Here is a 24,538-nt window from a genome sequence, read left to right on the forward strand (position 1 = left end):
GGCTCCCCTAAATACTGAATTTAGGGGTGTTAGGGGTGTGTAGGGCAGTAGCCAATGGGCTGCTGACCCCTGGGGTCACTATGCCCCCTATATGACCACTTCCTGTGGGAAGTGGGCTTAACCCTGTCCTGGAATTCCTACGTATGCCATCACAAAGGTGGCTACCTCTGAAAAATCATGTCCCCCTCCCAGAAGCCCACCTTAGGAGTGGTACTAGCCTTGGAGTGGCACATCTACATGACTAGCCAATTCTCCCACCTGTCTAGGTGCCAAATGGGCTCTGGGCAGGGGAGATGGCTTCCTCTCCTGTGAAGGGAGCCAGATTTGCACTTCAAAGGTGGCAGCCCTTTGAGGCTTGCCGCCTTGGGAAGGCTAATCAGCAGGTCATCCTCTGGGAGGGGGCGTTACACCACTCTTCCCAGTCAGGCTTTTGTTCTGGGCCTCCTGAGAGCAGAAGGCTTTCACCTTATGGGGCCAGAACCTTGTCTTGGGTGGCAGGCTGGTAGAAACCAGTCAGGGAGCACACTAGAGGCTGTTAGGCGTTCCGGTTGCACCTTTAAGGTGCCTTTCTGGGTGCATGTATTGGAAAATTTGACACTGGCATCAGTGTGGGTTCACCAATACGAAATGTTTGATACCAAACATCCCTATCTTCAATGAAGCTATCATGTCGCAGGGGAACTCGTTTTCACCACTATCCAGTACGTGGTTTAAAATGGCTTCTCTGGTCACTTGCACTGACAGTAATGGAACTGACCAGCACAGGGGCATAGCTGCTCATGTAGGTGTTCCCTCACATGTAATATTAAGCACCCTTCCTAAGGCTTTCAGGCCTGTTGTATGGGCGGCTTACAAATACTACATGCAGTGAAAGGGGATATGGCACACAGAAATGTGTGACAAAGTTATGTTTTCACTTTTGTAAACATCAAGACACGCAGCCTGCAGTGGTAGTCTGCCAGGTGCTTGGTGAGGGGTCCCCTAGGGTGATACAATTCATACTGCAGCCCTTAGGGACCTTCTCTGGTACCCTAGGGCCTAGGTACCAGGGGTACCATTTACTAGGGACTTACAGAGGGTGCTAAAGGATTTGCCAATTGGATAGTGTTTAGGGAAAGAACACAATGGCACTGGAGACCTGATTGGCAGGGACCCAGTGCACTTCAGGCAAATTTGCATCAAATACCAGGCAAAAAGTGGGGAGTACTGCAAAAACAAAACAGTTCCTTGCAGGTAACGTCTACAATCCTCAAAATCTCAATTGATATCTAGGAGTTTCTTGTCTTCAGTTGTGTAAATGATTTCTCCTACTGTTATTTTTCTGGACTAAAGGCCCACGGTATAATTGACATGTCTTTGGACTTAAGAGTCTGAAATACCTTGTTGGCCTCTTAGGAGTATTGAATTGGAATTCCTTTCTTTAATACACTGGTATTTAAGTTGTAATCTTAGATGAGAAATGGGTAAATTAACAATAGAAATTGTTAGAGCTCAAGAACCACTGAATGTCCCACACATTTTGAGGTGCTAGCCAATCCAAGATGGTTTTGACTTATGTTTTTTTATTTTCCATTTGAAGCCCTTGTGGTGGGGTGATAAAACCTAAACTTTTATCTCAGTTTTGTAACTACTCAGTCATGATAGTTGTGATCTTACTCATTATCAGACAATATAATGATGCCATCAATATATACTATTACAAAAATGTTGATGTATTTGCAAAGGATTTCACTGTCAAAATATTGAAATGGAGCAGGAGCACTGCATAATCCGAATGGCGTGACTTTGTATAAGAAAAGCCCAGATTTTGTACAGAAGGTCATCTTCCATTCATCTCCTTCTCCCAATCTAATCAAAAAGTAAGGCCCTCACAGATCAATTTTAGTTAAAATATTTGCTTCCTTGATTTGATCAAGCTTCAAAGGTATTAAAGGCAAAACATATCTTTTCTTGGTAGTTATTCGATTCAGTGGTCCAAAGCACATGGGTGTGCATAAGTCTCCTCCTTCCTTAGGAATGAAGAATAGAGGGGATGTTACCAGACAACTGCACTCTAATCAACTTTCTTCTGCATAGTTATCTAAATATTTGCACCATTTTTCAATCTTTTGTTGTGTTCATGCAAAGATTCTACAGCATGGTACAGCTGCTCCAGCTTTCAATCAATGTCAGAAGTTGCAACTAGAACTTAACACCTGCCTGATGCAAAGATCTCCAATTCAGTCTTGAGGTTTTGCCCAACATTCTGAGTCACATCTTTTAGCAGTTGTAAAATACCCTGTTCCCAATGTATTACTGGATTGTGAGTGGAAGACCCAAAATGAGTTGAAATTGAGGAACATCTATCAAATCAAAACGCAACCTTTCCTTATGTGACTGAAAACAGAGCACTGTTAATTCTGACATGCTAACTGTGGTTGGTACCGGGGACGCAGTGTACTATACACGGCTTTAAGTTGCTCAGGTTTTGAGCATGGGTGACCCTAACTTATTCTAACTTCCAATCAATGAAAAGTTTCTGCAGTGCCTGAATCAGTTAAGATTGATAAATGGTTATGCACTCTGATGAGCTTTCTAAGTTAAATCTAAAATAAGGTGGACTATGTCTGCAATGTACTGTGTTTGATTTAGCCTTTTCTTGGGTCAAGTCTGGAGAAAAGCTGAAAGGGAAGACCCTGGTTTCCTCAGAGCTTTGCTGTTTTGGCTGGCACTGGTGGCTGGATTTCTTAGGACATACCTTAATAAAAATGTGTGTCAGACCCACAATACAAACATAAATTATTAATTCTACAATACTCTTGTTCACCCTTTGACAACTGTTGATATACAGATGCAATTTACATTCCCTCTTAGTAATGCTGTCTCACTTTCTCAGATGGTGTATCTGAACCTGGATGATCCCAAAATCTATACCTGAGCTCATAGCACCTTCTTTCACCTTTTTGTTCTGCCAATCTATGACCTACCTGTAAAACTAGATCCATTAGTTCAATGCAGTCTGTATTGACATAGCATATCCTTTAATATGCCACTGAGCCCTTAATATAAGAGAATACCTCTTTGTTTCTTAGTCAATCCATCCTCTATCACCAACTGCTGGAATTAAGTAACTGAAAAAGTCTCTTTTGCTCTGCTTTAATTTCATCAACTCTAAATGACTGGAATAACCTCTGATCAAAAATTAATTGGAGTTCAGTCTTAAATTGTTCAGTGCTATAGAATAAGGGACTGTCCTCTTAATCCAGGGTTAAAGATCAAGACGTGGCAACCCAAATTAAATAAAAGTCTACTTTTGCCTAATGTATTCAAAAGCCTTCAGGCAGCACAAGAAGTGTAAACTACAGAGAGTTATGAATTGCCCTTGTTTTTGAGGTTCTCTGGAAAAACACCCAGGAGCTTCAAGTGGCATTTGAATGTGCGATGGTACTGCTAATGTAGCCATTAGTGTCATATTAGGTCCTTGAAAAGTACATGCTGACATTGAGGCCGAGGTTTCTGACTGATGCACCTGAGCTTCCTCTGATAATGGATTTGTAACTCCTTGTAATTGATCTAATCAATGAAATAGATCTATAAATTGTTGAAGGTTTGATTTTCTGTTGAGTTTCAGACAAATCTTTCAGGGCCACGTGTACGAATGTTAGGTTTTGCGACCTGCAAATTGCGAGTCATAGCGACTCACAATTTGAGAGTCGCAAAACCTGATTTACAACAGTGTCAATGATACTATTTGCGATTCCCAATGGGATCGCAAATGACCTAGCTCATTAAATATTCATGAGGTACGCCTCAATTTGCGACCCCATTGGGAACGGCCACCCTCACAGGGATGGTGGTCTGCTGGGGACACAGACCACCATGTCTGTGACTGCTTTTAAATAAAGCAGTTTTTTAAAAAAATGCAGCCCGTTTTCCTTAAAGGAAAATGGGACGCATTTCAAAAAGAAAAATTTAAACTTTTCTTTTCAATTTTTCTACCATTCACAATGGGAAAGGGGTCCCATGGGTACTCCTTCCCATTTGCGAATGGGTTAGCACCAATTTGAAACTAGTACTAACTGTGATTGTTTTGTGACTGCATTCACGGTCACAAAACAATCCTACATCGCACTGCGACTCGCAATTAGGAAGGGAATGTCCCTTCCCAATTGCGACTCGCAAACCTATTTTGCGATTCGGTAAATAGAATACTGAATTGCAAAATAGGGTCTGTACATACCAAAATGTTTTTTTCCTGTCTCAAACGGCCCAATTCTGCGAATTAGGTCATTTGCGTCAAGAAAAATGGTACATACATTTGGCCCTCATTATTTATTGCTAAGCCTGTGTTGTGTGCTAATAACCACGGCAATGCATGAATTTAAGAATGTTTATTCCTATAACGGAAGGCAGATCATGCACAGCTGATGCCTGGAGTCTTCAATCTGTGAACACTCCATGAATCCGCATGACCCACATTCTATAAATAACAAATTACGAAGAACAATAGTTCCATAACGGAATGCATGCATGTAAATAATACATATAGCACATACCTCCTTTTTAATAGAAAGTGAAAAAAACAAAGGAAACTTAACAACAAACTAGATGCTGAGCAAATTATAAATAATGAAATTATTTTTTGCAAAGTGAATAAGTAAAATGATGTTAATAACAACTTATAGTTTTTCTCATTCAAATCAATTATTTAGCAAAAAGGTATTATACTATAGACATGTATATTGCCATGTAAATCATCACTCACCACCATTTCCCTCTATAATATAATCTTTGAGCCATGCTGGTTGCTTCCTTCTCTTCTGGTTATTATCATCTGTCCATCATCACCACCAGAACATTCTGTCACCTCACTGACATCCTTGCTTACACCAGTTTCATTGCAAAATTCTGCATCAGAATTAGTGTTCCCCATCACATTCTCTGTTGTCACAACTTCTTTAGGAACGTCATCTACATGTGTACCCGGACCAGAATTTATACGTTTAGAGGTTTCAGCATCCAACCCCTCATTCGTCCATTGAAATTTTCTTCCTGGATTGTCAATGGAATCCTTCCATGAATCGTGCCAACCTAAAGCCACCTTTTAAGGTTCCTTACCTTACCACTGGTAACTTTAACAGCGTTCTTTAAAATGTCTACTACCATTTCCTGATCATAAAAAATGACTTTCTAGAGTGAATACACAAACAGCCCAAATGTCATCCTGACCCAGACTTGTATTCAGCAGACAGGCAGAGACACAGATTGGCTAAGCAAGAAAATGCCCACTTTCTAAAAGTGACATTTTCAAACTTACAATTCAAAAACAATTTCACCAAAAGTTGTATTTTAAAATTGTGAGTTAAGAGACCCCAGACTCCACATCTCTATCTGCTCCCAATGGGACATTAAACATAAAATATATTTTAATGCAATCTCCATGTTACCCTATAGGAGAGATAAGCCTTGCAATAGTAAAAACTGAAAAGAGCAGTATTTCACTATGAGGACACGTAGAACACACTGTTACATGTCCTACCTTTTAAATACCCTGTACTTTGCCCATGGGGATGCCTTTGGCCTACCTTAGGGGTATCTTACATGTAATAAAAGGGAAGGTTTTCCTGGCAAGTGAGTGCACTTGACAGGTCGAAATGGCAGTTTAACATTGCACACACAGACACTGCAATGTCAGTCCTGAGACTTGTTTGCAGGGCTATTCATGTGGGTGGCATAATCAGTGCTGAAGGCCCCCTTGTAGCATTTGATTTACAGGCCCTGGTCACTCGCCGTGCATTGTACTAGGAACTTACTTGTAAATTAATTATGCCAATCAGGGAGAAACCAATCAGCAATACATTTTAGACAGAGCGGATATGCAGTTTAATACTGGTTAGCAGCCAAAAGAAACAGGTCAGAATAAATAGGAGGAAGAAAGCAAAACGTTTGGGGGTAACCCTGCATAAAGGGCCAAGGTCATTAGCCACCTTGCCTGGTTTAACTTCAACATGCTACCTTCTGTGCTTGCAGTCATAGTCTGACTTGCTCTTCTTGTGCATTTCAACCAACCTGCTCCGTATTTGTTCACAAGACCAGTTTTCCACAACTGTACTACTCAACTATCCTGGGTTGAATTTTGTCTTGGGGCTCGTTCTCCTCCATTATCACTAAGAATAGTGGACGGACTGCCTTCTGATTCGAAAAGTGCATCTAAAACCTTTATTACAGAATCTGCGTCTGCCCTGCCAACAAATGCTACACACAGGCCATCTAGTAAAAAAGTCCATCAATACAGCGATGTATTTTTGTGAACTCCCCACTGGTCTCACGGAATCTGTGGCTACAGACTCCCAGGGCTGTTTCGGAATGTCAGAAATACTCATCGGAGGTCTTAGAGTGCATAGTGATTTGTCAGCAATAGCACACCTAGGACGTTCCCTGACAAATGTTTCCACAGTGGAATCTATACCTGGCCACCAGAAATGTTTCTGCCCATCAGCTTTTGTCCTGACTGCCCCAAAGTGACCCTCATGACACAGATTTATTATATCTCTTGATATGCCAAGAGGAAAAAAAATAATGTCCACTCGTAAAATTACATCTTATCCATGGATAGTTCAACTCTGACCTTCCAAAATTGTTTTGCATCTTTACTGAGTTGATCTTTCCTAGGCCAACATTCTGGATAAAATTAGCTACTTCTAGCAAAACAGAATCCTTCTGGTATTCTACATGACAAAGTTCATTTTTCATTGCTGCCAAGCCACAGTCATGAACAAGTGCGATTTGAAAGTCATCCCGTGCATCAGTTACACACTCTTCCAAGGAAGCAAGCAAACGTGACAAGCAGTCAGCACCTACGTTGTATTTTCCTTATACATAAACAACCTCATATACGTAGTATTACATTCTCATGGATAGTATGGCTAGTCTCACTGAAGCATTATTCATTTCTTCTGTTGTCAGCAATATCACCAATGGCTTATGGTTACACTGTATGATTAGCAATTTACCTGAGCTGAAAACTCCTGAAATGGTCCAATGCCCATGTGCATGCCAAAGCGTCCATTTCAATTATAGGATATTTTTCTTCTGCTGGAGATAAGGTCCTGGAAGCAAAGGAGATCACAGTTTCTACACCCTCCTTATTTTGCTGGCATCTGCTGTGACAAAGTTATTTTCTTCTGGATAAAAACTGCTTAAACTTGCTACTTTTGAAATACTAGATTTATCTTTCTGAAAATCCTTCTCACAGTTTAATGTCCGCTTGAATGTTTTATTCTTCAGTAATTGTCTGATATTATAACTAAACTCTGCAAATCTAGGTATGAACTTTGCACAGTACTCTGCCATGCCCAAGAAAGATCCGACTTCTTTATTGCTTGGTGCAGAGAATTTCTCAATAACAACAATCAGAGACGGGTTGGGCCTGATTCCACCTTCCCCACTCACGTGGCCAAGATAAGTCACTGATCATTATGCAAATTTACATTTCGAATATTCTAAAGTTAGGTGGTGTTTCTCTAGGATATGTTGCACTTTTTGTAACTTTTTGTCATGAATCTCCTTGTTTTCTCCAAAAACCCGAACTTTACCCTGAAAGAACTTAACTCCAAATTCTTTGCAGAATAGCTTGTGCATTAGCGCCTGGGACGCCCCGGAAGCAGATGCCAGTTCAAAAGTCATCCTTTTGAATTGGAAACATCCTACTGTCAAAATGAATGCCATCAAATGCCGTGATGAAGAGGCTAAAGAATTCTGGTGGTATGCCGATGAAAAGTCAATAGGGAAGAACCATTTAGCATCATTGAGGCATACCACCATTTCATTTATTTTGGTATTTGGAAAACTGTCCACCGCAATGCTCTCATTTAAATGGCGGAGGGCCACCCATAAGCTGGCCTTACCATTGCTGAGGTTTACCACCACCAAGTGAGAAATTCATTCAGAGGATTTTATGGGCCCTATCGCACCCATAAATACCAATTTGTTCAATTCTCTGGAGACTTCCTCCCTTGCTGTTATAGATACATTCTGAACTTTGTGATCCTTAGGAACAGGACCCTTTTTTAGGCTAATCATGTGTGCAAAATCCTGTAGATTACCCAAGGTCTTACTTAACACTTTTGGAAATGTCCTCAGCATTGCTGATCCAATGATAGCTCCGTCATCCAACACTACTACTTTTTCTTCGCTGTTAGGATGCAAAATAATATGAAGATTTCCTTGGTCTATCCATCCTAACACGGATGGATCTTTCTTTGCTACATAAAGATTCCCTCCGGCTGTTCTATTTTGTAATTGAAATGTAACCATTGGTAACCCAGTATATCAATCATCTCTCCACTGTAACCCTTCAGGTTGTCTATCAGGCTTTCAACAACTTTTTCCAATCTTCCTGACAAATGTATCTTTCCAACCCTCCTCACTTACAATCGTATATGTTGAGCGTGAATCTGCGTATATTTTGATCTTAACACCCCCAATTGCCATGTTACATTCACGTTTGTTTTTTTCATTTTATCATTGATATTTAGAACACAATTCTCTCTTAAACTTACTACACTGGAGGATGGCTTGTTTGAGTCTGTAACTTGACCTTCATCATCTGAACTCCTGTTTTCCTCAGCCACTCATTTGATGCTCTTTTTCTTTTTGCTACAAACTCTTGCACAGTGCCCAGTAATACCACAGTTACTGCATTTTATCGTAATGGCAGGGCAAGATGACTGTACTCCAGATGCTCCTTGCTATCACATCTAAAACACCTGTACCTATCTTTGACTGGTGGTTTGTCTTGTTTTCCGAAGTATTTGTCCTTCCCATGAATAGATATCTTATTAACAGTGTCATGCTCTTTCTCTATTTGTTTTAAAACACTTGCACACCTTCCAGCTTTCCTTTCAATAGCCAAAACATCGTCCAAAGTTGAATCTCCGTTAACCCACAAACGCTCCTATAATGCTGGATTACTAGCATGCACCAATAATTGATCTCTCATGAAGTCCTCATGTAAAACTCCAAATTTACAGTCAAGTGCTGATTTTTTGGAATCAGCTATTAAATCATCCATTGATTCATCTTCCTGTGTTTGCTCTGGAAAAACCTGTACTTTGTTATTTCTATGCAAACGTTTGGTGCATAATAATTATCTAGATCCTTGATTGCTGCAACAAATGCATTTGCCTCCCCAAAAATAACTGCTTTGGGCATGCGATTATAAATTATTTACCCATTGGGCCTAACGAGTGAAGTAAAATCCTCCTCTGTTCTGCTGTCATATATCTACATTGCCAACAGCCTCAATGTCATTTATAAAATACTCCTTCCACTCCACCATTGGTGTAGAAGGTTCTGATCTAGATGCCCAAAAACAGATGTGGATGACTTATGGTAATATTTTGTCGCACCATTTGAACGTGCAATTATTATTATTATTTTTTTCTAAAATGCCTCAAAGTGGAAAGTTAGAAGAACCTGGATACCATAAAAAGTACAGTCTTGCATCAGTTCCACATAAATATACTTGCTTGAAGGACCAGCAGCAACAACAACAAAAAATAATTGAAGTTATGTGGATGCCCTGTTGTCACTTGGGACACTGGACACTACACAGGGTCTCGTAGTCCCTTAATTCATTTCACCCCTCAGAGGAGGAGCTGCCTGAATTCCTGTGCCACGCTCTAAAGCGCCTTGCAGGAAACTGCAGGACAGGACTCCTTTTTGTCATTTGGGGTATTGGATACTGCACAGCTGCACAGGAAGTCGTAGTCCCATAATTCACTTGACCCCGGAGAGGAAGAGCTTCCTGAATTCCATGCCGCCAATGCACTATAAAGCGCCGTGCAGGAACCCGCAGCACGCCCTGTTGTCATTTGGGGCACTGGAAGCTGCACAGGGACTCATAGTCCCATAATTCATTTGACCCCGGAGAGGAGGAGCTACCTGAAATTCCTGCACCGCTGACGCCCTATAAAACGCCTTGCAGTAACCTGTGGCGCAGGATGCCCTGTTGTCATTTGGAGCACTGGACGCTGCACAGGGACCCATAGTCCCATAATTAAAAAAAACATTACTTCTAATGTTCAAAGTCAGCAATGTCCCTTAAAATGCGTCTCAAAGGTATCCTATCTGCTATTTGAATCCCTAGGCTTAATTGTCTAGCAGTAATAATGTGCATGCGTGCATGCGATGTCACCTTGTCCACATGCGTTGGGCACCGTTTGAGCGCAACTTTTGCTGTTCCATGCAGAAGAGCTCCAAAGGCAGATGCTGGAGCTGCTGAGCGTACAGAGTCTGCATGCGTCTTTGACATGCGCTGATGCTGCACGTGCAGCTGGGTCAAATGTAAGCAGCGTGCATCATTGCCTTTTAGGTAAGCCGCAATAGCTTTTTCAATAAATACCTTACAGTTATTGCTGCAGCAAAAGCAGACGGCGGTTCCACACATGTGCTCTTGTTCATTTTGAGATTGTAGAGTTTAAATCCTTTGTATACTTTAAGGCCTTTTCCACTGGCAAAACAAGAATAAAAAAAACATACTGCAAAAAAAGAAGCAGCGTGATGTAGTTTCACTGGGTAGGCACCACTACCAGTTGCCAATTTGTTATGTGCAAATAACCATGCCAATGCAGTGAATTTAAGAAGGTGTATTCCTGTAACGGAAGGCACGTCCTGCACAGATGATGCTTGGAGTCTTCAATCAGCGAACACTCCATGCATCTGCATGACTCACATTCTATAAGGAACACATTACAAAGAACAACAATTCCATAATGGAATGCATGCATGTAAATTATACATATAACCAGGGGCGGTTCCTCCACAAGGGAGAGTGTCACCCCCTTCGCCCCCTTGCCAGCAACATCCGCTGCAAATCCTTTAACAAGGAAAGGATAATAAACTCTGTTTATTATCCTTTCCTTGTGAAAGGGGAGGGGTATTGGGGGTGATGAGCAGAGGGGAGTGCACAAAGCACATGTCAAACCCAAATGCCCACAGGGCTCTCTCCGGCCCAGCAACACAGTTGCTGGGCAGGAGAGAGCCTGCACAGGCTCCTAGTCTGCCTGGGAGCGCCCTGGCTGGCTGCTCCAGTCAATCCTGACGCTGCTTTGAGCGCAGCAGGATTGACCGCAGGCTGTGAGCCTGTGCCTGCGTGCAGCAGAGGAGCGGGAGTGGAGGTAAGTTTTTTTATTTTATTTTGTTCAATTTTATTAATTCCCCACTCCCCCCAATCCCTCTGCGCAGCCCCGCTCGCCCCCCAGGAATCCCCACAAGCCGCAACTGCATATAACAGCCTGTTCCATTTAAGGAGTAAGCATTAGGATTTGTGACACCTGAACAGTGAGTCAGGGTGGGCTTCCCAGTCTAATAGACTAACAGTTCCAGCCTCTGGGGTCTCATGACTCTGATGCTGCTCTGTCTCAACCACCCTGTTCGCTGAGCAGGGTAAAATAAGTCATTCTTGAAGACACAGGTGGAGTACGATTGGGAGAAGACACATGCTGTGTAGTGCCCTTGTCTGAAGCTGGTATGGGTTCTTTTCCTATCTTGCAGTTTCAGTATCTCTAGTTCTACAAGAAGTAAGAAGACACCATCCTCCATCTTCATTGGAAACAGAGAATGTTACTCTCGCTGCATTCAGTATTGGAAAGGTTAGTTTAGAAATACATCAAAAATGGAAACTTTTTGGGAAAACATAATAGTGAGACGTATGATTTCATGCCCTTGCCCTAATATTGCATTGTGACTTATCTATTTTTATTGGCCTCTATAACGAGTGATCTCAAGATAATAACAGATGCAATACATTTTGTTAACGTTCCTGACAAATGGCCTAGAAGTGCAACAGTCTGATGCATAATACAGGATGTGGAATGAGAATTTCAGAGAATACAAAAACTAGTGTTGTGTTGTTGAAATATTGAGTAGGTTCAGAAAATCTTTTGTGCAATTGTCCCCCATTCTGTGTCTTCTGGGAGTCTTTTTGAAGGAATATGCAAACCCCATTGGGAGGATTGGCATGCAGCTCTACTACACTTAAATATTTAAAATTGAAACTTGTGACTATTTTTACTCTCTACATTAATATTTCTAATCAGGAAGCAAAAAAGGATAATCATTATGGAAAAATATTGCTCTTTTGTTGGTTGTTTCAAAGAAACTATTCATACTTTCAATGCCTATTTGATTGCCTTATTTTTCGAACATATTGATCACCTTTCAGTCCCTATTCAGGAGACCCCATGTTGCAGCAAAATATTTTAGCCATTCATATTAGTTTTCACTGCTTTAACACAATCGAAAAACTCTTTACAGGTATACTTCCCCTACGCTTTAGCTACTATATTTTTAACTTGAGCATGTTAGTGATCAAAATGAAGGTTGAGGGGGCACTATGTCAAGAACTGCTAGGAGGACTATCACTTCCATATCTTGCTTGCCAAGGATTTGATACTAGGAAGCTAAATTTTGTATTCTAACTCCAGCCCTAGAATGATGGGAGAAAGTGCAACTCTTAATAAAATAGTCCAGGGGCATATTTACTATTCTAACCAAGATCCTGGAATATTTTCGAAAAAGTAAAAAAGTTCCTGGAGCATGTAACAAAGAGGAGAAAACTGTAAATTTTCTTGTTGGGAAGTGCTGCCCTGAGGGTAGCGGTCATGGCAAAAAATGAGAATACTGCAATAATTGCCATGTACTTCACTGAGGAGCTGATTTAGATATTGGCAGGGGGGTTACTCCATTTCAACGGTGACAGACATCTCGTCCACCGAAATCCCATTAAATCCTAAGGGATTTAGATTTCGGCAGACAAGATATCCTGCACTGTTGTGATGGAGTAACCCGTCCAGCAATATCTAAATCAGGCCCTTAGTCTGGAATAGTTCTGAAATCTTTCTTCCACTGTGGAAAAACACTATTTCCTCTCCTTGTGTTCTTTTTAGGTGATTTGTGTCAAATAAGTATATTATCTTACAAAGACATCCCTATAGGAGTGCTGCATCTGAATGGGTACAGCAAAGCTGAATATACAGGGGGCAAAGCGCCTGAAGAGCACAGTGTCTGAACACAAAGCATCTAAACAACATGTCATCCATTGGACATGGAATCTGATTGTGTCATCTGTTTGAATCTGTCGAGTAAACACTTTTAAAGTAGGGCTGTGTGTATTCATTTGTCAGTATGTTTTGAAGGAGATTTCGTGCCTGATTTTAATGTTAGTGAATGGGTTACTCTGTCACAATGGTGACGGATATCACGCCCGACGAACTCTAAATCCTCTGGGATTTAGATTTAGATTTTGGTGAATGGGATGTCTGTCACCGTTGTGACAGACTAACTCATCCACCAATATCTAAATCAGGCCCTTGGTTTGGGCAGAAAATTTCTTGTGGGAACTTGCAGGACATGGGTGTTTTCCCAAGCTTTTTTGTACTTAAGTGCATACCTTTGATTTGTTTTTTTCCTGACTGAATGGACATGGACTATAGCCAGGGAAAGTTTCCTGAAAGCAAGGAATTTTTCATGGTGAGCAGATAATGAAAATGGGGTCTTATGATAAAAAGAATTGTGAAAGTCATGATTTTTACACAGACAACCCCCCTCGCATAATGCTCTTCAACCGCCTAACTTTACCAGACAATAATTCAAATCTGTAGAATATGCCTTTATCTGGACTTGGCATACAAGTGGGCATGGATCTGGAAAGGCATCAGTTAATACCACATCAAATGATGGGCAGGGCACCTGAGACATATTACATTTGAATAGCCCGCCAACCCATAAAAATGATATTTTAGAGGCAAGTCCTCATATATCAAGGAAATCTTTACTGCACATTTGATATTTTCTGGAATAAGCCCATGAATTTATATATCTGAGTCCACTGAAGGAGCTCCATTCTTTTAACAGTGTTTCACTAAAAGAGCTCCATGATCTACAGGCCATTGAATGCACCTAATGTGTCTCCTGTTGGTAGGCAAAATTGGCTAAAAAATAGCAAATGTGATATAATTTTATTGGATATGCTCCTCCCATTATTTCTTATTATTCACTGTAATATTGCTAATAACTACATGTTGCTATATCACCTTTTGGTTAAACATACAATGCTTTTCTAAATTCTATGGCCCATATTTATACTTTTTTAATGCTGCATTTGTGTCGCTTTTTTACACAAAAGCGGCGCAAACTTACAAAATACAATTGTATTTTGTAACTTTGCGTTGCTTTTGCGTCCAAAAAGACGCGCAAATGCGGCGCTAAAAAAGTATAAATATGGGCCCATATGTGCTAGTTTGGTATGAAATTAATTTAATGGTGTTAATGTTTAACAAACTACTGTCCATTTAAATATAATAATCCTTGACGATATCAGCGCTTACTAAAATATATCTCAGGCAGCCAAAATGCATAGCTGCAGGGTTAAGGTAAGGCCGTTCCATTTTTTTCACAGTCTACTAAAATATGTTAAAATATTAACATGTCTGCTACACCCCTCACTACCTTTATTAAGAAAGATTTCACTGGAGAATATTTACTTGGTTTAAAAGCCTGTATTTGTTTTAACCTAAAAATGTTGATCACTCGTTTGGAAGTACCAAATCTCCATTTAACTGCCGATATGACTTTCTGCCAAAACTTCAGTGCACTTGTTTGACAAGTTTAGTTATTTTAATTAATTTATTTCTAAAAGAGTACTACAATGATGCCAAGAATTGGGAGAGCCAGGTTGCTCACATGCTCACATAAATACATTACAGCATAACAATGGAATTTCAAGGTGAGGTGGGGATGGGTAAACAAGCAGGTGATATCCATTTTCCCTTCCAACTTTTAATTTGATAGATTTCTTGATTTCTCAGGAATGCACGTGTTAAATTGTTTCTTTCTGTAATAATAGTAATAAATAATCTTTATTGAGGGCTAATTAAAACCATATCAATTATTATAGAACAAAATTAAACTACTAAACATATGCAATCGTCTAAAGATACGAACAAATTTATTTCAATTCATGGGTGTCCTAATCTGTTCATTCTTCTAATTCTAATCAGAAGAAATTATATTTATACATTTTCAAAACCGTTTCATAAACAACCTTCATTATTGTTAAAGCACATCTCAGTTGCTTTTTGCAAGACTGGAGGTCAAGTGTGTGTCTTGATAGAAATAATCATTTCTGCAAAAGCCAGGTAATGATAAATCACATATGCAACGCTTTCAAGTTTATATCCACAAAAGAAACACTCATTCACAACAAACTGGTTTATCAATAATGATGTGCCAGTTTGCTTGGGCCACCCTGCATTCCCCTGGGCCCCACTAACAACACCATGGTAGCAATGCATTTACAATAGAACACACCATGGCATGTTCAAGCACAGCTGCGTCAGAATTTCTGAGGCAGTTGTGGCGTTTTTCTGGACTAGCTTTAAAAATGTTGCTGCTAGTCCAGTAAACCTTGGGGAGGCCCATTGAAAACAGCCTAACGTCACTTTACCACCTGCCCTGAGCAAACGTTAAAAATTGACACTAGAATGATACAGTGAAATCTTGTAGATTTCACTGCGTCATTCCTGCAGGCCTCCTAGCAGTTAAACACCTCCCTTGCATTCACTATACCTGGCGCAGGTATAATGTGGCGCAAGAGTTTACAATTAAATATGGCATGAGGTGGGGACTGCTCTTCACCACCGTAGCGTAAAAAAAATTACACTATGGTGGCATAAGGGGCTTGTAAATGAGACCCTTAATGTTGCTTCTCTTATACTTCCTGGTTTGATGTAAGTTGCTTACAACAAACAACCCAAAATGAAGCTGAAGAAATTGTATTTTTCTTTTTCAAGATGTGGCTTGAAAGCCATGGAGAATCCAGTCCCTGTCTTAGTATCTCTCTAAATGAACCATCTTCGGCTTGTTGTAACCCAATCTAAAATCAAAGGATTGAAGCAATCTGCATAGAAGAGTGCTCCTGCAGATTGAATTATATGCAAGTGTGTTCTCATCTGGCTGCTTGGAAGAGGGGACAGTGATCTGAATAAGTTACATTGGAAGCTGTTCAACCTGGCACCAAATAATTGGGGATACACTTCAAGGCCATTTGTCAATTCTGCAGAAAATTAGCTCAATTACTTCTAATAATAAATTATAGATGGGCCAGAAAGATTGCTTGAGAGGTTCCTAAAAGCAAGTTTTAAAACAGGGATCTTGCTTTCCATAAAACTCAAATGTTTATTAATGGTGCGTTTGGCTTGAAAATGGACTCATGTACTTATAAGCTTTTGCTTGTTCCAGTTTGTTTCCTTCCTAACTCCTAGAAAAAATGGAACTCCTGTATTTTACTGCTGAAGCCACTTTCATCTGACTCTCATTAATTTCTAGCTTGTTGACTGCAACATTCCTCAAGAGTGCTTATTGTGTGTTGAAGCTCTGTCTTCTTGTGTTCCAATAAAACTGTATCTGTTTACTGCATCAGTGAATGGTTGTCTAATCTGAGTAGGAAAGTGTGCTGGTTGACTAAATCACAGAAAAATAGAGCAGGCTTAGGGGCAACCTTAATTTAGGCTGGTATTGACAGTAATCCTGTTGGGTAGTGATACATTTTCTCCTCTTCTCACCTGAATCCAATTATTTGTGTATAATGACATGATGACTTTAAGAAGAATTGGTGACATTCCCATGTTTTACAGTTTTCTCCATAGGTGACCTCTATCTATGTGTCAAAAGCCTTCCTAAAATTAATGAAATAGCTAAATAAACTCTTCCTTTTTTCTTGGATATGCAAAGAAGTAACTAATATCTATCACAATGACATTTGTTCTAATCCTGTCTGACACCAGGGGATTTCTTTGTTTCAGCCCATTGGCTGAGTTCCCTGAGCAATGCACGAGCACAACATTTTGAACCAATGCCTAGTTGCACAATCAGCCTGTAATTTTCTGGGTTTTAATTTGAACCGCTCTTTTGAGTAGTATGCAATAATAACTCTCTCTGTGAATCATGGGTCAACATTTTTATATGGCAGTCTGCAAAGAGGATGTACAACACAAATTTGGGCCTGGAGCAGAATCTTTCCTGTGTGGAATTGATGATTGCTAATATTTCTTCCCTAATCTAGCCAGCCTAAATGTTGTGTGGGGTTTCCAGGGAGTTGATATGCTCTCCTAGCCTGGGAATTTATTGTTAATTAAGTTTTTGTGATACAGGAATTTAATATGTGTTGCCCTTTCTAATGCATTTATGTTGTTTTTGGAAATATTTGGTTTGAACATTGAATTTGGTTGATATAATTCCAGAATGTTCGTTGTTTTCTAGCAGTGCTGCACTTGTGCAGGTCTCTTAACTGTTTTCCTTTTGTCTGTTGCTTTACATTACAAATCATATACTTATATGCTTTTCGAACAGACCTAACCAGTTTAAATCAAAATTTTCTTAACACCCTACTTAGTTCCCTTTTTTTAAATCTAAGATCAGCAGTGAACCATGTGCTCTTAATAAGCCCCCTGATATGATTACAAGGTTTTTACTACAGGGTATTTGTGATTGTATAAGTAACAAAATTCCAGTTTTGTTGATGGGCAAGCCCTCTGTTTGCAAGACCTTGTAGGTATGCAGATAAATTGAGTATTGTGTTGTTTATCCAGTTCTAAAACTTGTTCATACTGCAACAATCCATTTTTGACAGTGTGCCTGATGCCCAACTGTCATTACCTCTGAGGCTAAATACAAAGTAAAACTTAAAAGTAAAGAATGATTGCTCTCTCTACTCATTGTTGAATCTTAAAATTGTGGAATTTACAAATTAGCTTTATAGATGTGAACGTCTTGTAATCCAGAACAGCAAGCCTGGTTTTTGTGATATGTATGAAAACTATCAGATTGTTGGGAGGAAACCTGTCATTTAAAGCTTCTAGTGTCATAGTGTGTAAAATTTCTAAGAGAGTCTCACTTGCATAGCTTCACTGTTAAGACTTATAACACGTTCCACAATTGTCCTCCTTTTTAATCCAGATTCGCTTTATCTGTCTTCCCCTCAGATTTAAATTGAGGTCACCTGTAATAATAAAGGCGGTGTTTTTTGTTTTGTTTGTGAAGAATTGAAATATGGTGAACAAATTCCTTGGCTCTTTTGCATATGATCATGAACTTGTATTGAGATCAATCTTTTTTCATTAGTATTCCTTTGCTAACATGTTTTCTCCTCCTTGAAAGGATTTGAAAACTCTTTCCCGGAGGTTGATGCGATCTTTGCACCCAGTGAGGAGTGTGGTTAACTGCATACAATCATTTCAATCTCAATCAATAAAATAACAAATTTAAACACCATGAGCAATGTGGTCTTGGAAACAAAACTCCAATCTGTGAAAAGTTTCAAAGGTTTATTATAACCACTAAGCCAAAATAACGTAAATTGTGAACAGGATCAGATTATAGAGATAAATGAACACCATAGCCTGACCAAATGTATGAAACAAATTTAATCTACTCAACATTAACACCATAAGACATTCAAGAAGAATAATACATATTAATAAACCAATCACTTGTGAAACAGAAAAATATTCCAATTCAGTATTTAAAGACTTTAGTCAACTCAAATTCAAATTACAGGGATTGAGACATAGGTTCTCCATACTGATGACCAAATTAAGAAAAGCATACGTGGGAACGGGCTAACATTTGCGGGCAAATGCAAAAAAATAAGGACAAAAATAATTTGGAAAAGCCATCTAGCTCGGGCTAGGTTGGTCTAACTAAAAAATAAAGAAGACAGGTGTCAAAATGCTATCTTCCTATTAAAAATAGAACAAGGCAAGGGGAAACAATTAGCATTCCATTTGAATATATCTCTCCTGAGATCAGCATACAATTCAGATTCGCCAGCAGAACATTACGTTTTCACCAAAGTCAGTTGAAAACATTATCGGGGGAAAGTGCAGAACACGGGCTGCACATGGAAAGCGTGAAACATCGAGGGGAACAAGTTAACAGAATAAGAGCAAGGTGGGGAACTCTTTAGCAGTACAAGAATCAAGTGGGGATTGACTCACAGAACCAGAGTCAAGAAGGGAATTAACTGAAACTTAGAATGTCCAACTCATTTGTTAGTTTCCAGGGGTCAGGCACTCCTTGGATTTGGTAATAGCTATTTTTATTTTTAACAGGATTGGATTGTTACAATCCTGATGCTGTTCTCAAAACCACAAGGCATTCAGCCACATTTGGCGACTTCAGAGGATATTCCAGGATTAGGAGTGTACGGTAACACCCAGGCTATTGATACAATACTGATACACCTCAACCTGCAAACCAGTTTTTATAGTCTAAGAAAAGGGGAGACTGCTGTTTAGTGGCTATTGCCAATTTTGTGCATTGCTGCTTATCACCAGACAATGCCTTGACAAATGCTACACTGTTAAGAAAGGCATTCTTCATTTCCCTTAATTGGGGAATAGCTGGTACAAGTTTCATACTAATACCTTTCTTTACAGTGTCAGAAGGACCTATTGAAGAGTATTGTGGTATTAAATAAATTGAAGTGCCATTCACAGGAGAATTTTCAGTTGGAGCTGTAGCGTTTCCCTTGAATAAAGGATGATAAATAAGACACACATTTTTATTAATATGCCTGCTATATGCTGTGATATCTCCTGTGTGCTGCTTTACGTTCTTACAGCTCCCTTCATCTAGTGTGCCCTGAATTGTGTTTTCAGGTCTGAAAGGTCTACTACGTTGGGCCTGTGAACATTTTGTCTCCATGTGCATGTTTTGTGTTTTATAATTATTGAGAGGGATGGAAATGGGTTCCATCCTAGCTATCAATAGTATATTGAATCAGAGAGGTGTCTCTTTGAAATTGTTACTTTTATGTGTGTTTCAGATATTTTATGCTTCCCACATGGCTGATTCCCCTTCAGTGTAGGTTCTGATAAACCAATTTTTGTAGAGGTATGTCGACCTTTTTTTCTTGGAAATGTATGTTGCCTTATTCAAGCTTGGGTCCTATTCTGATTACTGCGTCATTTTTCATAATTGCCCCCATACCGCTATCAAGAGGAAAGAGGATTAATAAAGGTTTGCATTTTGCAGTTCTATTTTCTATCAAATCTTGGCAACTTTTGCTCACTGTGAGTCCCGCAACTGGAAAGCGTGACCATGAACAGAGCAACGCACCGTTCAAGTGGGTGCTGCATATGCAGAGGCACTCAGTCAAATTCAATTCACATCACTCAGTCAAATTCAATCCAGCTTGTTTTCTTAGGTTTCACTTGGCTCACACTTTCCTGCTTTTTTGGGGTTTGCACCATATATCTTGAAGTCTGGGTATAAAGGCATCTGATTTAGTGTTGATTTTAAATCTGCAACTCCTTGAGCTAATCCATACAGTTTGTTTAGTTTCCTTAGTCAACTCTTATTTTTTTTTGATAAATAGGTGACAAACTAGGAACTTTGTTTTGAATCAGTACACTTTTTGATCCCATAATAATTTGTGCCATAGGGCTCTTACTCAAAACTATAAACAGGTGTTTTACAAGTGAATGCATTAAGATTGATGGAAAGTGGTGGATTTCTGCTCTCACAGTGATGGTTTTCAGATCACTTGTAAGCAACAAAGGTTCTTACATATGAGTTTGAGAGGAGCTTAGTATTTTTTGTGCTTCATGTAATACTTCTCTAAAATCATCCACAAAATACGTTTGGAATAGTTGTATGGATGAACATATAGAGGAACATGAATCATTGATTTCCTTAGCCTCCGCTTGGACCGAAGTGATTACGGCGTTAAGTAGCTTTCAATTTTTCCGAAGAAGAATTCTTGATGGTATATTCCAAAAGATTGTTTTGATAAGAAAGAAATCTTTACATTTAATATAGAGTTATGTGCTAGGGTTGGCATTTTATCATAACAACTTGAGTATATTGGCTAATGTATCAATCTCTTAATAATCACCTTTTTTTATAAAGACATATGTAAATATATGTTGGCATGCAAAAGATAATTTTATTAGGGAAAGTGTTTACAATTGGTGCATGGACTAGGTAGTGAAGACAGAGTGATTCAAGGATTAACATGTAATACCTGTTCTCCTCCTGCCACACCTGGGTACAGGTGTTCTTATATGGAAATAAACCAAAATTCTCTTTGTTTTTCCTGATTTACATTTTGGTGGGCAGGAGTTCAGGGTTAGAGCCCTGAAATATATATATTTATATATAATTAGGAACTCTATTCGAGGTCCACATAAAAAAAAGACATAAGGATTAAATATATAAAAAAGCAATCAAATAACTTACTCCGCAAACAAGGACTACACCCATAAAGTGCATCATGATAAAACTCCCTAACCCCTCACATTGAAAGAAATCCCAAAACAGCCCCCACCCTACTACCTTAAGAGACTGCGCACCATAAAACATCATCTTTAGATTTCATGTGCTTAAAATAAATGTAACAAGCGTTTAAAAAAATGGAAAATTCTAAAACAGAACAATTCATTGAGAGGATCATAGAAGGCTCGAAGAAACTCTGGTACAGATAGTATAGAAAGCTGGAGACAAATAGGCCGAGCCATGCCATTTTGTCAAAAGAACATTCAAAGGTAGCAATCCCTGGCGAAGCAGCATACAAAAGCGCCACGCCCTATATGGTAGATTCCATGTGATACAAGGTTGTGCTTTTTTTTACTATAAAGGTGCCTGCTAAATTCAGAAAAAAACTTTTTTTTGCACAACTTTCTATGTCCAATCGAAAGCTTAAAGACCACGTAGCCTGTTTTAAGCCGATTTTCATTTGAGAGGTGGTAATAGCCAGGATCTGATTGCAATATAACTCCAGCCTTTCTAAAGAGCAGGAGAACTTCTTACAGCTAGTATACCTGAAATTATTGTTCACCAGAATTTCTTTCCTTAGCAAGGACCTTAAAGTATCATCCTCACTACTTGCAAGGCAAGCGGCTGATGGTATAACCCTTGCTAAGCCCTGAACAAGCGCACTTCTTAAACCCAGTTCCAGCCGTAAGGCCGCCACAGAAGTAGCTGAATTGACAGACAAGAGTTTTCTAAGGGTTTTGCCTTCCAACAGATTGAAACCCCCCCATCTAGAGAAATCAATCAATTCCAAGCCATATAGGAGGGATGCTGGAATTTTTGCTCGATAGACCCTAAAAGGTGTGCAAAGTGCCTCCTCTCAGTGGCCATATATTAGGACCCTAAACCTGTTGCCTGACAGCCTGCTTTGGATTTATTATTTTCTATGTGCGTTTCGATGCTAAGATTCCCACAGACTATTTTCCCCCAAAAAGTGTGAGAATTCACAATTTCCAGCTTATGAGTGCCTATGGACCAGTGGAAATTAGGGGACTTCATTTTTTTGTTTCGATGAAAGCATATAACTTTGCTTTTCAATGCATTAACCTTTAAAAAAGTGGACATCAATATACTGTGACAAAGACTGAAGACAGTTATTTAGGCCTTTGGGGGTTAAGTTGAAAATTATGATATCATCAGCATATAATAGGCAGCAAACAAAATTTATGCCGATTTGCGGGGGAAACCCCTTGCTCTGGGAGAGGTAAGAGGGGAGATCTGAAATCTGAAATATAAAAAGAGAAGAGCAAAGGCGCCAAGAGGCATCCTTGTTTTAATCCATTGAGAATGGGTATCTCTTGGGATACACCTTTGTCCCGCCCCCCCCAAAAGTATTCTATACCAAGTAGAGGAGTGAAGCACTATCACTAGCTCAAGAAGCATATTAGGCATACCCAAGTTGGCCAGTTTTCCCCATAACAAGTCTCTATCCACTTTATCAAAAGCCATTGAAAAGTCGATAAATGCGGCATAGACCACTCCACTTCTTCCTTCACGTAGTTTTCGGTGATAACTTGTAACGCTGCAATATTATACAAAGTGCTATGACTATGCCTAAACCCTGTTTGCTCCAGGGGAATGATATTGTTCTCCTCAGCCCAAATAGATAGTCTGGAAAGCAGACATTTAGCAAAGATTTTCCCCACTGCGGCCAGGAAGGCGATCTGCCTGTAGTTGGCTGGACAGTTCCGATCGCCCTTCGTAAATAAAGGCACAATACTACCGACCCAGGAGGGTGGTATACTTCTGGAAAGGAAACACTTTCTGAAAACAACAAATAAAATCTTTCTCCATGTGCAAATATACTGTTTTATTACTGAAATGGGTGATTCGTCAGGACCCATTGCGGTGGAGAGGCACATAGCTCGAATGGCCAGCTCTATCTCCCTTACTGTCGGAGGATCAATGGATTGTGACCCATCACTTTCAGGAAGCCAGAACAATTCAACCCCATTTGATACATAAAGGGTAGCAATGAATTCAGTCCAGCGAGCTTCAAATATGGCTACAGGGGAAGAACGCATTCTTGACCCACAGCCTTCACCAACCAATGACCAAAAAAGTCAAGCCTGACCCATTACCTCTGCTTCCCTGAGGTAGATCCAAAGCCTGTCCCAGGAGTCTCTTGTGAGACAGGCCTTCAAGCCCCTCCTTCTCCTTTTTAGCAGGGCCTCCCTGGAGTTCCTTTCAGATGAATACTCTAAGTACTGAAGTAATGGATGGGGAATCACCTTGTGTCTACTTTTGGGAGATCGTTGAGAGGAGCTAATTAACAGCTACTTCATAAGATTCACAAAGTTTTGCAATTCATTCCCCTCCGAGTTATCCAGTTCTGCAACAGCAAGTTCTAAGATCTCTAACACACCTGAGATCCTTCTGTGATCCCAATGAGTCCTCCTTGTCTTTTTATCAAAACTGGGGATTGACCCACCCAACTCCCAGGTCCCCATCATTAGCATGTTCAATTCCAATGAGAAGAAAAGCAAATCGTGGTCACTAACAGAAGTATTTATAATCTTTAAGTCATTTAATAGAGAAAAAGAGGTATAACTTAGCACCAGGTAATCTAATATTGCCATTCCCCCTGGAGAAACATGTGTAAAGGAAGCTGGGGAATCCAACGGGGGCCTACCAGTAGCTATGATACAATTAGTTCTCCTAAGGAGATCAAGTAGAAGTCTCCCTCTCTTATTTATTCTTATTCGGGGGTGGGGCACAGGATGGAATTCGCAGGGCTTCCTCTCGCTTGACCTCGCAGACTTTGCACAAAGCGTGATTGGAAATGTTGCGGTTTAAGTCTCCAACTAGCACTACATAGGTAGGATACTCACTATCTAGAGCATTTTTTATATAGACAAAAATCTTCTGCAGCGAGGCGTCATAGACTGCTTCAGGGAGGATGTAGGCGTTGACCAGTAACGGGGGGGGGTAGACCCATTAGTCGGATTATGAACCTGAAGGGTTAAGGCCATAAAAAGGTTGCTAGGATCTTTATAACAAACATAATTCCACTTAAGTTTAGTTGACAGCAAGCAGGTGACTCCCCCTTTAGCATACCCCATTCTAGAAGGGGGGGACCGTCCAGTCTATAACATAATAACCGATCCACAATAAATCCCTATCAGACCATGTTTCCTGGAGGTAAATCAAATCAGGACTTAAAGAAGTGAGACTAAGGGGGTCA

The sequence above is a fragment of the Pleurodeles waltl genome, chromosome 1_1 (genome assembly GCF_031143425.1).
Source record: "Pleurodeles waltl isolate 20211129_DDA chromosome 1_1, aPleWal1.hap1.20221129, whole genome shotgun sequence".
In the NCBI taxonomy this organism is placed as follows: Eukaryota; Metazoa; Chordata; class Amphibia; order Caudata; family Salamandridae; genus Pleurodeles; species Pleurodeles waltl.